A 16,355-nucleotide genomic window follows, 5' to 3' on the forward strand; every position below is an offset into this window, starting at 1 on the left:
AAATTCATCTTATAAAAACTATATTAACCATATCCTTGCTAAATTTGCCTATATCCTATATATATTTGGACATTTTATCAGTAGTATAACAAAATATTATAATCTTGGTTAATTCCGAGATTGTATATATATAATAATCTTGGTACGTTCCATGACAATACGTATACAATATGTTCGGATAAATCGAAAGACACCATGTACACCATACATCTGGGTTAATTCTAAGACAATACGCGTACCATGGGTCATGATTGAGTCTATAACAATACGTATACAATACGCCGTGGGGTAATTCTAAGATTATATATACATACCGATTATTGAACTGTTGGACTATTGGACTATTGGACTATTGGACTATATTTAGACTACTAACAAAGGACTACTAACAAAGGACATCTAACAAAGGATTACTAACATGAAAATGTTAAAAATTAATATATAAGTATTCTATGAACTTGCTTTATTTTATTCATATGTCGTATTATTATCTGAATCATTATTATTGTTATAGGGTCGTGAATCCATGGATGACGGCCATATTTTTAATAAGTTGAAAACTTATTATTAATATACTTTTACTACCGTGAGTATATAGTCCCATTTTTTGAAATGTCCCGTTCTTATTGATTAAAAACGTTCCATATTAATTGATTTCGCTGCGAGGTTTTGACCTCTATATGAGACGTTTTTCAAAGACTGCATTCATTTTTAAAACAAACCATAACCTTTATTTCATAGATAAAGGTTTTAAAAAGCTTTACGTAGATTATCAAATAATGATAATCTAAAATATCCTGTTTACACACGACCATTACATAATGGTTTAGAATACAAATATGTTACAACAAAATAAGTTTCTTGAATGCAGTTTTTACACAATATCATACAAGCATGGACTCCAAATCTCGTCCTTATTTAAGTATGCGATAGCGGAAGCTCTTAATAATCACCTGAGAATAAACATGCTTAAAACGTCAACAAAAATGTTGGTGAGTTATAGGTTTAACCTATATATATCAAATCATAATAATAGACCACAAGATTTCATATTTCAATACACATCCCATACATAGAGATAAAAATCATTCATATGGTGAACACCTGGTAACCGACATTAACAAGATGCATATATAAGAATATCCCCATCATGAAATGTCCCGTTCTTATTGATTAAAAACGTTCCATATTAATTGATTTCGTTGCGAGGTTTTGACCTCTATATGAGACGTTTTTCAAAGACTGCATTCATTTTTAAAACAAACCATAACCTTTATTTCATAAATAAAGGTTTAAAAAGCTTTACGTAGATTATCAAATAATGATAATCTAAAATATCCTGTTTACACACGACCATTACATAATGGTTTACAATACAAATATGTTACATCGAATTCAGTTTCTTGAATGCAGTTTTTACACAATATCATACAAACATGGACTCCAAATCTTGTCCTTATTTTAGTATGCAACAGCGGAAGCTCTTAATATTCACCTGAGAATAAACATGCTTTAAACGTCAACAAAAATGTTGGTGAGTTATAGGTTTAACCTATATATATCAATTCGTAACAATAGACCACAAGATTTCATATTTCAATACACATCCCATACATAGAGATAAAAAATCATTCATATGGTGAACACCTGGTAACCGACAATAACAAGATGCATATATAAGAATATCCCCATCATTCCGGGACACCCTTCGGATATGATATAAATTTCGAAGTACTAAAGCATCCGGTACTTTGGATGGGGTTTGTTAGGCCCAATAGATCTATCTTTAGGATTCGCGTCAATTAGGGTGTCTGTTCCCTAATTCTTAGATTACCAGACTTAATAAAAAGGGGCATATTCGATTTCGATAATTCAACCATAGAATGTAGTTTCACGTACTTGTGTCTATTTTGTAAATCATTTATAAAACCTGCATGTATTCTCATCCCAAAAATATTAGATTTTAAAAGTGGGACTATAACTCACTTTCACAGATTTTTACTTCGTCGGGAAGTAAGACTTGGCCACTGGTTGATTCACGAACCTATAACAATATATACATATATATCAAAGTATGTTCAAAATATATTTACAACACTTTTAATATATTTTGATGTTTTAAGTTTATTAAGTCAGCTGTCCTCGTTAGTAACCTACAACTAGTTGTCCACAGTTAGATGTACAGAAATAAATCGATAAATATTATCTTGAATCAATCCACGACCCAGTGTATACGTATCTCAGTATTGATCACAACTCAAACTATTTATATTTTGGAATCAACCTCAACCCTGTATAGCTAACTCCAACATTCACATATAGAGTGTCTATGGTTGTTCCGAAATATATATAGATGTGTCGACATGATAGGTCGAAACATTGTATACGTGTCTATGGTATCTCAAGATTACATAATATATAATACAAGTTGATTAAGTTATGGTTGGAATAGATTTGTTACCAATTTTCACGTAGCTAAAATGAGAAAAATTATCCAATCTTGTTTTACCCATAACTTCTTCATTTTAAATCCGTTTTGAGTGAATCAAATTGCTATGGTTTCATATTGAACTCTATTTTATGAATCTAAACAAAAAAAGTATAGGTTTCTAGTCGGAAAAATAAGTTACAAGTCGTTTTTGTAAAGGTAGTCATTTCAGTCGAAAGAACGACGTCTAGATGACCATTTTAGAAAACATACTTCCACTTTGAGTTTAACCATAATTTTTGGATATAGTTTCATGTTCATAATAAAAATCATTTTCTCAGAATAAAAACTTTTAAATCAAAGTTTATCATAGTTTTTAATTAACTAACCCAAAACAGCCCGCGGTGTTACTACGACGGCGTAAATCCGGTTTTACGGTGTTTTTCGTGTTTCCAGGTTTTAAATCATTAAGTTAGCATATCATATAGATATAGAACATGTGTTTAGTTGATTTTAAAAGTCAAGTTAGAAGGATTAACTTTTGTTTGCGAACAAGTTTAGAATTAACTAAACTATGTTCTAGTGATTACAAGTTTAAACCTTCGAATAAGATAGCTTTATATGTATGAATCGAATGATGTTATGAACATCATTACTACCTTAAGTTCCTTGGATGAACCTACTGAAAAATAGAAATATGGATCTAGCTTCAATGGATCCTTGGATGGCTCAAAGTTCTTGAAGCAAAATCATGACACGAAAACAAGTTCAAGTAAGATCATCACTTGAAATAAGATTGTTATAGTTATAGAAATTGAAGCAAAGTTTGAATATAATTATTACCTTGTATTAGAATGATAACCTACTGTAAGAAACAAAGATTTCTTGAGGTTGGATGATCACCTTACAAGATTGGAAGTGAGCTAGCAAACTTGAAAGTATTCTTGATTTTATGAAACTAGAACTTTTGGAATTTATGAAGAACACTTAGAACTTGAAGATAGAACTTGAGAGAGTTCAATTAGATGAAGAAAATTGAAGAATGAAAGTGTTTGTAGGTGTTTTTGGTCGTTGGTGTATGGATTAGATATAAAGGATATGTAATTTTGTTTTCATGTAAATAAGTCATGAATGATTACTCATATTTTTGTAATCTTATGAGATATTTCATGCTAGTTGCCAAATGATGGTTCCCACATGTGTTAGGTGACTCACATGGGCTGCTAAGAGCTGATCATTGGAGTGTATATACCAATAGTACATACATCTAAAAGCTGTGTATTGTACGAGTACGAATACGGGTGCATACGAGTAGAATTGTTGATGAAACTGAACGAGAATGTAATTGTAAGCATTTTTGTTAAGTAGAAGTATTTTGATAAGTGTATTGAAGTCTTTCAAAAGTGTATAAATACATATTAAAACACTACATGTATATACATTTTAACTGAGTCGTTAAGTCATCGTTAGTCGTTACATGTAAGTGTTGTTTTGAAACCTTTAAGTTAACGATCTCAATTAATGTTGTTAACCCATTGTTTATTATATCTAATGAGATGTTAAATTATTATATTATCATGATATTATTATATATAATATATCTCAGTATGATGTATATACAGTTAAATGTCGTTACAACGATAATCGTTACATATATGTCTCGTTTCGAAATCATTAAGTTAGTAGTCTTATTTTTACATATGTATTTCATTGTTAATACACTTAATAATATATTTACTTATCATTTAACATAATTAACCAAGTGTATCAATATCTTAATATGATTCATATGTACCTAGTAAGACGTTGTTATAACGATAATCGTTATATATATCGTTTTCGAGTTTCTTAAATTAATAGTCTCATTTTTATGTATATAACTCTTTGTTAAAATACCTAATGAGATACATACTTATAATAAAAACATGTTAACTATATATATAACCATATATATGTCATCGTATAGTTTTTACAAGTTTTAACGTTCGTGAATCACCGGTCAACTTGGGTGGTCAATTGTCTATATGAAACATATTTCAATTAATCAAGTCTTAACAAGTTTGATTGCTTAACATGTTGGAAACATTTAATCATGTAAATATCAATCTCAATTAATATATATAAACATGGAAAAGTTCGGGTCACTACAGTACCTACCCGTTAAATAAATTTCGTCCCGAAATTTTAAGCTGTTGAAGGTGTTGACGAATCTTCTGGAAATAGATGCGGGTATTTCTTCTTCATCTGATCTTCACGCTCCCAGGTGAACTCAGGTCCTCTACGAGCATTCCATCGAACCTTAACAATTGGTATCTTGTTTTGCTTAAGTCTTTTAACCTCACGATCCATTATTTCGACGGGTTCTTCGATGAATTGGAGTTTTTCGTTGATTTGGATTTCATCTAACGGAATAGTGAGATCTTCTTTAGCAAAACATTTCTTCAAATTCGAGACGTGGAAAGTGTTATGTACAGCCGCGAGTTGTTGAGGTAACTCAAGTCGGTAAGCTACTGGTCCGACACGATCAATAATCTTGAATGGTCCAATATACCTTGGATTTAATTTCCCTCGTTTACCAAATCGAACAACGCCTTTCCAAGGTGCAACTTTAAGCATGACCATCTCTCCAATTTCAAATTCTATATCTTTTCTTTTAATGTCAGCGTAGCTCTTTTGTCGACTTTGGGCGGTTTTCAACCGTTGTTGAATTTGGATGATCTTCTCGGTAGTTTCTTGTATAATCTCCGGACCCGTAATCTGTCTATCCCCCACTTCACTCCAACAAATTGGAGACCTGCACTTTCTACCATAAAGTGCTTCAAACGGCGCCATCTCAATGCTTGAATGGTAGCTGTTGTTGTAGGAAAATTCTGCTAACGGTAGATGTCGATCCCAACTGTTTCCGAAATCAATAACACATGCTCGTAGCATGTCTTCAAGCGTTTGTATCGTCCTTTCACTCTGCCCATCAGTTTGTGGATGATAGGCAGTACTCATGTCTAGACGAGTTCCTAATGCTTGCTGTAATGTCTGCCAGAATCTTGAAATAAATCTGCCATCCCTATCAGAGATAATAGAGATTGGTATTCCATGTCTGGAGACGACTTCCTTCAAATACAGTCGTGCTAACTTCTCCATCTTGTCATCTTCTCTTATTGGCAGAAAGTGTGCTGATTTGGTGAGACGATCAACTATTACCCAAATAGTATCAAAACCACTTGCAGTCCTTGGCAATTTAGTGATGAAATCCATGGTAATGTTTTCCCATTTCCATTCCGGGATTTCGGGTTGTTGAAGTAGACCTGATGGTTTCTGATGCTCAGCTTTGACCTTAGAACACGTCAAACATTCTCCTACGTATTTAGCAACATCGGCTTTCATACCCGGCCACCAAAAATGTTTCTTGAGATCCTTGTACATCTTCCCCGTTCCAGGATGTATTGAGTATCTGCTTTTATGAGCTTCTCTAAGTACCATTTCTCTCATATCTCCAAATTTTGGTACCCAAATCCTTTCAGCCCTATACCGGGTTCCATCTTCCCGAATATTAAGATGCTTCTCCGATCCTTTGGGTATTTCATCCTTTAAATTTCCCTCTTTTAAAACTCCTTGTTGCGCCTCCTTTATTTGAGTAGTAATGTTATTATGAATCATTATATTCATAGATTTTACTCGAATGGGTTCTATGTCCTTCCTGCTCAAGGCATCGGCTACCACATTTGCCTTCCCCGGGTGGTAACGAATCTCAAAGTCGTAATCATTCAATAATTCAATCCACCTACGCTGCCTCATATTCAGTTGTTTCTGATTAAATATGTGTTGAAGACTTTTGTGGTCGGTATATATAATACTTTTGACCCCATATAAGTAGTGCCTCCAAGTCTTTAATGCAAAAACAACCGCGCCTAATTCCAAATCATGCGTCGTATAATTTTGTTCGTGAATCTTCAATTGTCTAGACGCATAAGCAATCACCTTCGTTCGTTGCATTAATACACAACCGAGACCTTGCTTTGATGCATCACAATAAATCACAAAATCATCATTCCCTTCAGGCAATGACAATATAGGTGCCGTAGTTAGCTTTTTCTTCAATAACTGAAACGCTTTCTCTTGTTCATCATTCCATTCAAATTTCTTCCCTTTATGCGTTAATGCAGTCAAGGGTTTTGCTATTCTGGAAAAGTCTTGGATGAACCTTCTGTAGTAACCAGCTAGTCCTAAAAACTGGCGTATGTGTTTCGGAGTTTTCGGGGTTTCCCACTTTTCAACAGTTTCTATCTTTGCCGGATCCACCTTAATACCTTCTTTGTTCACTATGTGACCGAGGAATTGAACTTCTTCCAACCAAAATGCACACTTTGAAAACTTAGCGTACAATTCTTCCTTCCTCAATACTTCTAACACCTTTCTCAAATGTTCACCGTGTTCTTGGTCATTCTTTGAGTAAATAAGTATGTCATCAATGAAAACAATGACAAACTTGTCAAGGTATGGTCCACACACTCGGTTCATAAGGTCCATGAACACAGCTGGTGCATTAGTTAAACCAAACGGCATGACCATAAACTCGTAATGACCGTAACGTGTTCTGAAAGCAGTCTTTGGAATATCATCTTCTTTCACCCGCATTTGATGATACCCGGAACGTAAGTCAATCTTTGAATAAACAGACGAGCCTTGTAGTTGATCAAATAAGTCGTCGATTCTCGGTAGTGGGTAGCGGTTCTTGATGGTAAGTTTGTTCAACTCTCGGTAGTCGATACACAACCTGAATGTACCATCTTTCTTCTTGACAAACAAAACAGGAGCTCCCCACGGTGATGTGCTTGGTCGAATGAAACCACGCTCTAAAAGTTCTTGTAATTGGCTTTGTAGTTCTTTCATCTCGCTGGGTGCGAGTCTGTAAGGAGCACGAGCTATTGGTGCAGCTCCTGGTACAAGATCTATTTGAAATTCAACGGATCGATGTGGGGGTAATCCCGGTAATTCTTTCGGAAATACATCGGGAAATTCTTTTGCAATGGGAACATCATTGATGCTCTTTTCTTCAGTTTGTACTTTCTCGACGTGTGCTAGAACAGCATAGCAACCTTTTCTTATTAGTTTTTGTGCCTTCAAATTACTAATAAGATGTAGCTTCGTGTTGCCCTTTTCTCCGTACACCATTAAGGGTTTTCCTTTTTCTCGTATAATGCGAATTGCATTTTTGTAACAAACGATCTCTGCTTTCACTTCTTTCAACCAGTCCATACCGATTATCACATCAAAACTCCCTAACTCTACTGGTATCAAATCAATCTTAAATGTTTCGCTAACCAGTTTAATTTCTCGATTCCGACATATATTATCTGCTGAAATTAATTTACCATTTGCTAATTCGAGTAAAAATTTACTATCCAAAGGCGTCAATGGACAACTTAATTTAGCACAAAAATCTCTACTCATATAGCTTCTATCCGCACCCGAATCAAATAAAACGTAAGCAGATTTATTGTCAATAAGAAACGTACCCGTAACAAGCTCCGGGTCTTCCTGTGCCTCTGCCGCATTAATATTGAAAACTCTTCCGCGGCCTTGTCCATTCGTGTTCTCCTGGTTCGGGCAATTTCTAATAATGTGGCCTGGTTTTCCACATTTATAACAAACTACATTGGCATAACTTGCTCCGACACTACTTGCTCCGCCATTACTCGTTCCGACACCATTTGTTCCTTTCGTTCTATTAACCCCTGGTCCGTAGACCTCACACTTCGCCGCGCTATGACCATTTCTTTTACACTTGTTGCAAAATTTGGTGCAGAACCCCGAGTGATACTTTTCACACCTTTGGCATAGCTGCTTCTGATTGTTGTTGTTGTTGCGGTTATTATTGTTGTTAAGATGATTGTTGTGGTTGCTGTTGTTGTTGTTGTTGTTGTTGTTGTTGTTGGGCCGTTTGTTGTAGTTGCGATTGATGTTGCGATTGTTAGGATAGTTGTTGCGATTATTGTTATAATTGCTGTTGTTATTGTATTGGTGATTCTTATCACCGTTTTCCTCCCACTTTCTTTTGACTTGCTTCACATTGGCCTCTTCAGCAGTCTGTTCTTTAATTCTTTCTTCAATCTGGTTCACTAGTTTGTGAGCCATTCTACATGCCTGTTGTATGGAGGCGGGCTCGTGTGAACTTATATCTTCTTGGATTCTTTCCGGTAATCCTTTCACAAACGCGTCGATCTTCTCTTCCTCATCTTCGAATGCTCCCGGACACAATAGGCACAATTCTGTGAATCGTCTTTCGTACGTGGTAATATCAAATCCTTGGGTTCGTAACCCTCTAAGTTCTGTCTTGAGCTTATTGACCTCGGTTCTGGGACGGTACTTCTCGTTCATCAAGTGCTTAAATGCTGACCACGGTAGTGCGTACGCATCATCTTGTCCCACTTGCTCTAGATATGTATTCCACCATGTTAACGCAGAACCTGTGAAGGTATGCGTAGCGTACTTCACTTTGTCCTCTTCAGTACACTTACTTATGGCAAACACCGATTCAACCTTCTCGGTCCACCGTTTCAATCCGATCGGTCCTTCGGTTCCATCAAATTCCAAAGGTTTGCAGGCAGTGAATTCTTTGTAGGTGCATCCTACACGATTTCCTGTACTGCTAGATCCAAGGTTATTGTTGGTATGTAGCGCAGCTTGTACTGCGGCTATGTTTGAAGCTAGAAAAGTACGGAATTCCTCTTCATTCATATTCACGGTGTGTCGAGTAGTCGGTGCCATTTCCTTCAAAATAGTTAAATGGAACAAGTTAATCATACAGAATATTAAGAGTAGTTAATAGTATTTCGTAGCATAATATGAACTCATTTATAAAAGCTTTTTCTTCATATTAGCGTTTTATAAGTTTAAATTCGGGTAGTACCTACCCGTTAAGTTCATACTTAGTAGCTAATATACAATTCAACTACTACAATTCTATATGAAAAACTGATTATAATAATATTTCGCGTTCAAACTTTTATACAATATTTTACAAACTTACAATACCGCTTATTTTACATAAAGCATGAAATATAGCACACAATAACTTTGATACAAGATAGTTGTGAAGACAATTCTAGCTAGTACACAAGTCGTTCAGCAAAGGCAATAAAGACACGTAATTCATACGTCCAGAAACAAGTCATGCATTCTGGTTTTACTAGGACTACTTCCCATCCTTGGTCTTGTGCAACATAACCGTTATGGCCGTTGATAAGACAGCGTGTTGTAACGCCATCAAAGGGACGAGGGTTACGTAATGTCCAACAGTCCCGTAATAATCTAAAAACCTCATTTCTTACCCCAATTACCGACTCCGTCACTTGTGGAAACGTTTTGTTTAATAGTTGTAGCCCGATGTTCTTGTTCTCACTTTGGTGAGAAGCGAACATTACTAATCCGTAAGCATAACATGCTTCTTTATGTTGCATGTTAGCCGCTTTTTCTAAATCACGAAGTCCAATATTCGGATATATTGAGTCAAAATAATTTCTTAACCCGTTGCGTAAAATAGCATTTGGGTTCCCCGCAATATATGCGTCAAAGTAAACACATCGTAACTTATGGGTTTCCCAATGTGATATCCCCCATCTTTCAAACGAAAGTCTCTTATAAACCAAGACATTCTTGGAACGTTCTTCGAATGTCTTACAAACTGATCTCGCCTTAAATAGTTGTGCCGAAGAATTCTGGCCGACTCTAGACAAGATTTCATCAATCATGTCTCCAGGTAGGTCTCTTAAAATATTGGGTTGTCTATCCATTTTGTGTTTTTAAACTGTAAAATAGACAAGAGTTAGATTCATAAAAAAAATACTTATTAATACAATCAATTTTTACATATATCATAAAGCATAAGAACACTATATTACATATATTACACCACACGAATACAACTATCTTATTCCGACTCGCTCGTTTCTTCTTCTTCGGTTTTGGTTCGTTTTGCCAAGTTTCTAGGGATATATGATGTTCCCCTAATACGAGCCGTCGTTGTCCACATTGGTTTAGAAAAACCTGGTGGTTTAGAGGTTCCCGGGTCATTGCTACAACTTAAGGACTTCGGGGGTTGACGATACATATAAAGTTCATCGGGGTTGGAATTAGATTTCTCTATTTTTATGCCCTTTCCCTTATTATTTTCTTTTGCATTTTTAAATTCAGTTGGGGTAATTTCTATAACATCATCGGAATTCTCGTCGGAATCCGATTCATCGGAGAATTGGTAATCCTCCCAATATTTTGCTTCCTTGGCGGAAACACCATTGACCATAATTACCTTTGGTCGGTTGGTTGAGGATTTTCTTTTACTTAACCGTTTTATTATTTCCCCCACCGGTTCTATTTCTTCATCCGGTTCCGATTCTTCTTCCGGTTCCGATTCTTCTTCCGGTTCCGACTCTTCTTCCGGTTCCTCTTCGGGAACTTGTGAATCAGTCCACAAATCATTCCAATTTACATTTGACTCTTCATTATTATTAGGTGAGTCAATGGGACTTGTTCTAGAGGTAGACATCTATCACATAATATCAAACACGTTAAGAGATTAATATATCACATAATATTCATATGTTAAAAATATATAGTTTCCAACAAAAATGTTAAGCAATCATTTTTAAAGAAAACACGGTCGAAGTCCAGACTCACTAATGCATCCTAACAAACTCGATAAGACACACTAATGCAAATTTTCTGGTTCTCTAAGACCAACGCTCGGATACCAACTGAAATGTCCCGTTCTTATTGATTAAAAACGTTCCATATTAATTGATTTCGTTGCGAGGTTTTGACCTCTATATGAGACGTTTTTCAAAGACTGCATTCATTTTTAAAACAAACCATAACCTTTATTTCATAAATAAAGGTTTAAAAAGCTTTACGTAGATTATCAAATAATGATAATCTAAAATATCCTGTTTACACACGACCATTACATAATGGTTTACAATACAAATATGTTACATCGAATTCAGTTTCTTGAATGCAGTTTTTACACAATATCATACAAACATGGACTCCAAATCTTGTCCTTATTTTAGTATGCAACAGCGGAAGCTCTTAATATTCACCTGAGAATAAACATGCTTTAAACGTCAACAAAAATGTTGGTGAGTTATAGGTTTAACCTATATATATCAATTCGTAACAATAGACCACAAGATTTCATATTTCAATACACATCCCATACATAGAGATAAAAAATCATTCATATGGTGAACACCTGGTAACCGACAATAACAAGATGCATATATAAGAATATCCCCATCATTCCGGGACACCCTTCGGATATGATATAAATTTCGAAGTACTAAAGCATCCGGTACTTTGGATGGGGTTTGTTAGGCCCAATAGATCTATCTTTAGGATTCGCGTCAATTAGGGTGTCTGTTCCCTAATTCTTAGATTACCAGACTTAATAAAAAGGGGCATATTCGATTTCGATAATTCAACCATAGAATGTAGTTTCACGTACTTGTGTCTATTTTGTAAATCATTTATAAAACCTGCATGTATTCTCATCCCAAAAATATTAGATTTTAAAAGTGGGACTATAACTCACTTTCACAGATTTTTACTTCGTCGGGAAGTAAGACTTGGCCACTGGTTGATTCACGAACCTATAACAATATATACATATATATCAAAGTATGTTCAAAATATATTTACAACACTTTTAATATATTTTGATGTTTTAAGTTTATTAAGTCAGCTGTCCTCGTTAGTAACCTACAACTAGTTGTCCACAGTTAGATGTACAGAAATAAATCGATAAATATTATCTTGAATCAATCCACGACCCAGTGTATACGTATCTCAGTATTGATCACAACTCAAACTATTTATATTTTGGAATCAACCTCAACCCTGTATAGCTAACTCCAACATTCACATATAGAGTGTCTATGGTTGTTCCGAAATATATATAGATGTGTCGACATGATAGGTCGAAACATTGTATACGTGTCTATGGTATCTCAAGATTACATAATATATAATACAAGTTGATTAAGTTATGGTTGGAATAGATTTGTTACCAATTTTCACGTAGCTAAAATGAGAAAAATTATCCAATCTTGTTTTACCCATAACTTCTTCATTTTAAATCCGTTTTGAGTGAATCAAATTGCTATGGTTTCATATTGAACTCTATTTTATGAATCTAAACAAAAAAAGTATAGGTTTCTAGTCGGAAAAATAAGTTACAAGTCGTTTTTGTAAAGGTAGTCATTTCAGTCGAAAGAACGACGTCTAGATGACCATTTTAGAAAACATACTTCCACTTTGAGTTTAACCATAATTTTTGGATATAGTTTCATGTTCATAATAAAAATCATTTTCTCAGAATAAAAACTTTTAAATCAAAGTTTATCATAGTTTTTAATTAACTAACCCAAAACAGCCCGCGGTGTTACTACGACGGCGTAAATCCGGTTTTACGGTGTTTTTCGTGTTTCCAGGTTTTAAATCATTAAGTTAGCATATCATATAGATATATAACATGTGTTTAGTTGATTTTAAAAGTCAAGTTAGAAGGATTAACTTTTGTTTGCGAACAAGTTTAGAATTAACTAAACTATGTTCTAGTGATTACAAGTTTAAACCTTCGAATAAGATAGCTTTATATGTATGAATCGAATGATGTTATGAACATCATTACTACCTTAAGTTCCTTGGATGAACCTACTGGAAAATAGAAATATGGATCTAGCTTCAATGGATCCTTGGATGGCTCAAAGTTCTTGAAGCAAAATCATGACACGAAAACAAGTTCAAGTAAGATCATCACTTGAAATAAGATTGTTATAGTTATAGAAATTGAAGCAAAGTTTGAATATGATTATTACCTTGTATTAGAATGATAACCTACTGTAAGAAACAAAGATTTCTTGAGGTTGGATGATCACCTTACAAGATTGGAAGTGAGCTAGCAAACTTGAAAGTATTCTTGATTTTATGAAACTAGAACTTTTGGAATTTATGAAGAACACTTAGAACTTGAAGATAGAACTTGAGAGAGTTCAATTAGATGAAGAAAATTGAAGAATGAAAGTGTTTGTAGGTGTTTTTGGTCGTTGGTGTATGGATTAGATATAAAGGATATGTAATTTTGTTTTCATGTAAATAAGTCATGAATGATTACTCATATTTTTGTAATCTTATGAGATATTTCATGCTAGTTGCCAAATGATGGTTCCCACATGTGTTAGGTGACTCACATGGGCTGCTAAGAGCTGATCATTGGAGTGTATATACCAATAGTACATACATCTAAAAGCTGTGTATTGTACGAGTACGAATACGGGTGCATACGAGTAGAATTGTTGATGAAACTGAACGAGAATGTAATTGTAAGCATTTTTGTTAAGTAGAAGTATTTTGATAAGTGTATTGAAGTCTTTCAAAAGTGTATAAATACATATTAAAACACTACATGTATATACATTTTAACTGAGTCGTTAAGTCATCGTTAGTCGTTACATGTAAGTGTTGTTTTGAAACCTTTAAGTTAACGATCTCAATTAATGTTGTTAACCCATTGTTTATTATATCTAATGAGATGTTAAATTATTATATTATCATGATATTATTATATATAATATATCTCAGTATGATGTATATACAGTTAAATGTCGTTACAACGATAATCGTTACATATATGTCTCGTTTCGAAATCATTAAGTTAGTAGTCTTATTTTTACATATGTATTTCATTGTTAATACACTTAATAATATATTTACTTATCATTTAACATAATTAACCAAGTGTATCAATATCTTAATATGATTCATATGTACCTAGTAAGACGTTGTTATAACGATAATCGTTATATATATCGTTTTCGAGTTTCTTAAATTAATAGTCTCATTTTTATGTATATAACTCTTTGTTAAAATACCTAATGAGATACATACTTATAATAAAAACATGTTAACTATATATATAACCATATATATGTCATCGTATAGTTTTTACAAGTTTTAACGTTCGTGAATCACCGGTCAACTTGGGTGGTCAATTGTCTATATGAAACATATTTCAATTAATCAAGTCTTAACAAGTTTGATTGCTTAACATGTTGGAAACATTTAATCATGTAAATATCAATCTCAATTAATATATATAAACATGGAAAAGTTCGGGTCACTACACATCATTCCGGGACACCCTTCGGATATGATATAAATTTCGAAGTACTAAAGCATCCGGTACTTTGGATGGGGTTTGTTAGGCCCAATAGATCTATCTTTAGGATTCGCGTCAATTAGGGTGTCTGTTCCCTAATTCTTAGATTACCAGACTTAATAAAAAGGGGCATATTCGATTTCGATAATTCAACCATAGAATGTAGTTTCACGTACTTGTGTCTATTTTGTAAATCATTTATAAAACCTGCATGTATTCTCATCCCAAAAATATTAGATTTTAAAAGTGGGACTATAACTCACTTTCACAGATTTTTACTTCGTCGGGAAGTAAGACTTGGCCACTGGTTGATTCACGAACCTATAACAATATATACATATATATCAAAGTATGTTCAAAATATATTTACAACAATTTTAATATATTTTGATGTTTTAAGTTTATTAAGTCAGCTGTCCTCGTTAGTAACCTACAACTAGTTGTCCACAGTTAGATGTACAGAAATAAATCGATAAATATTATCTTGAATCAATCCACGACCCAGTGTATACGTATCTCAGTATTGATCACAACTCAAACTATATATATTTTGGAATCAACCTCAACCCTGTATAGCTAACTCCAACATTCACATATAGAGTGTCTATGGTTGTTCCGAAATATATATAGATGTGTCGACATGATAGGTCGAAACATTGTATACGTGTCTATGGTATCTCAAGATTACATAATATACAATACAAGTTGATTAAGTTATGGTTGGAATAGATTTGTTACCAATTTTCACGTAGCTAAAATGAGAAAAATTATCCAATCTTGTTTTACCCATAACTTCTTCATTTTAAATCCGTTTTGAGTGAATCAAATTGCTATGGTTTCATATTGAACTCTATTTTATGAATCTAAACAGAAAAAGTATAGGTTACAAGTCATTTTTGTAAAGGTAGTCATTTCAGTCGAAAGAACGACGTCTAGATGACCATTTTAGAAAACATACTTCCACTTTGAGTTTAACCATAATTTTTGGATATAGTTTCATGTTCATAATAAAAATCATTTTCTCAGAATAACAAATTTTAAATCAAAGTTTATCATAGTTTTTAATTAACTAACCCAAAACAGCCCGCGGTGTTACTACGACGGCGTAAATCCGGTTTTACGGTGTTTTTCGTGTTTCCAGGTTTTAAATCATTAAGTTAGCATATCATATAGATATAGAACATGTGTTTAGTTGATTTTAAAAGTCAAGTTAGAAGGATTAACTTTTGTTTGCGAACAAGTTTAGAATTAACTAAACTATGTTCTAGTGATTACAAGTTTAAACCTTCGAATAAGATAGCTTTATATGTATGAATCGAATGATGTTATGAACATCATTACTACCTTAAGTTCCTTGGATAAAACTACTGGAAAATAGAAAAATGGATCTAGCTTCAATGGATCCTTGGATGGCTCGAAGTTCTTGAAGCAGAATCATGACACGAAAACAAGTTCAAGTAAGATCATCACTTGAAATAAGATTGTTATAGTTATAGAAATTGAACCAAAGTTTGAATATGATTATTACCTTGTATTAGAATGATAACCTACTGTAAGAAACAAAGATTTCTTGAGGTTGGATGATCACCTTACAAGATTGGAAGTGAGCTAGCAAACTTGAAAGTATTCTTGATTTTATGTAACTAGAACTTGTAGAATATATGAAGAACACTTAGAACTTGAAGATAGAACTTGAGAGAGATCAATTATATGAAG

The sequence above is a fragment of the Rutidosis leptorrhynchoides genome, chromosome 3 (assembly GCF_046630445.1).
Source record: "Rutidosis leptorrhynchoides isolate AG116_Rl617_1_P2 chromosome 3, CSIRO_AGI_Rlap_v1, whole genome shotgun sequence".
Taxonomy (NCBI): domain Eukaryota; kingdom Viridiplantae; phylum Streptophyta; class Magnoliopsida; order Asterales; family Asteraceae; genus Rutidosis; species Rutidosis leptorrhynchoides.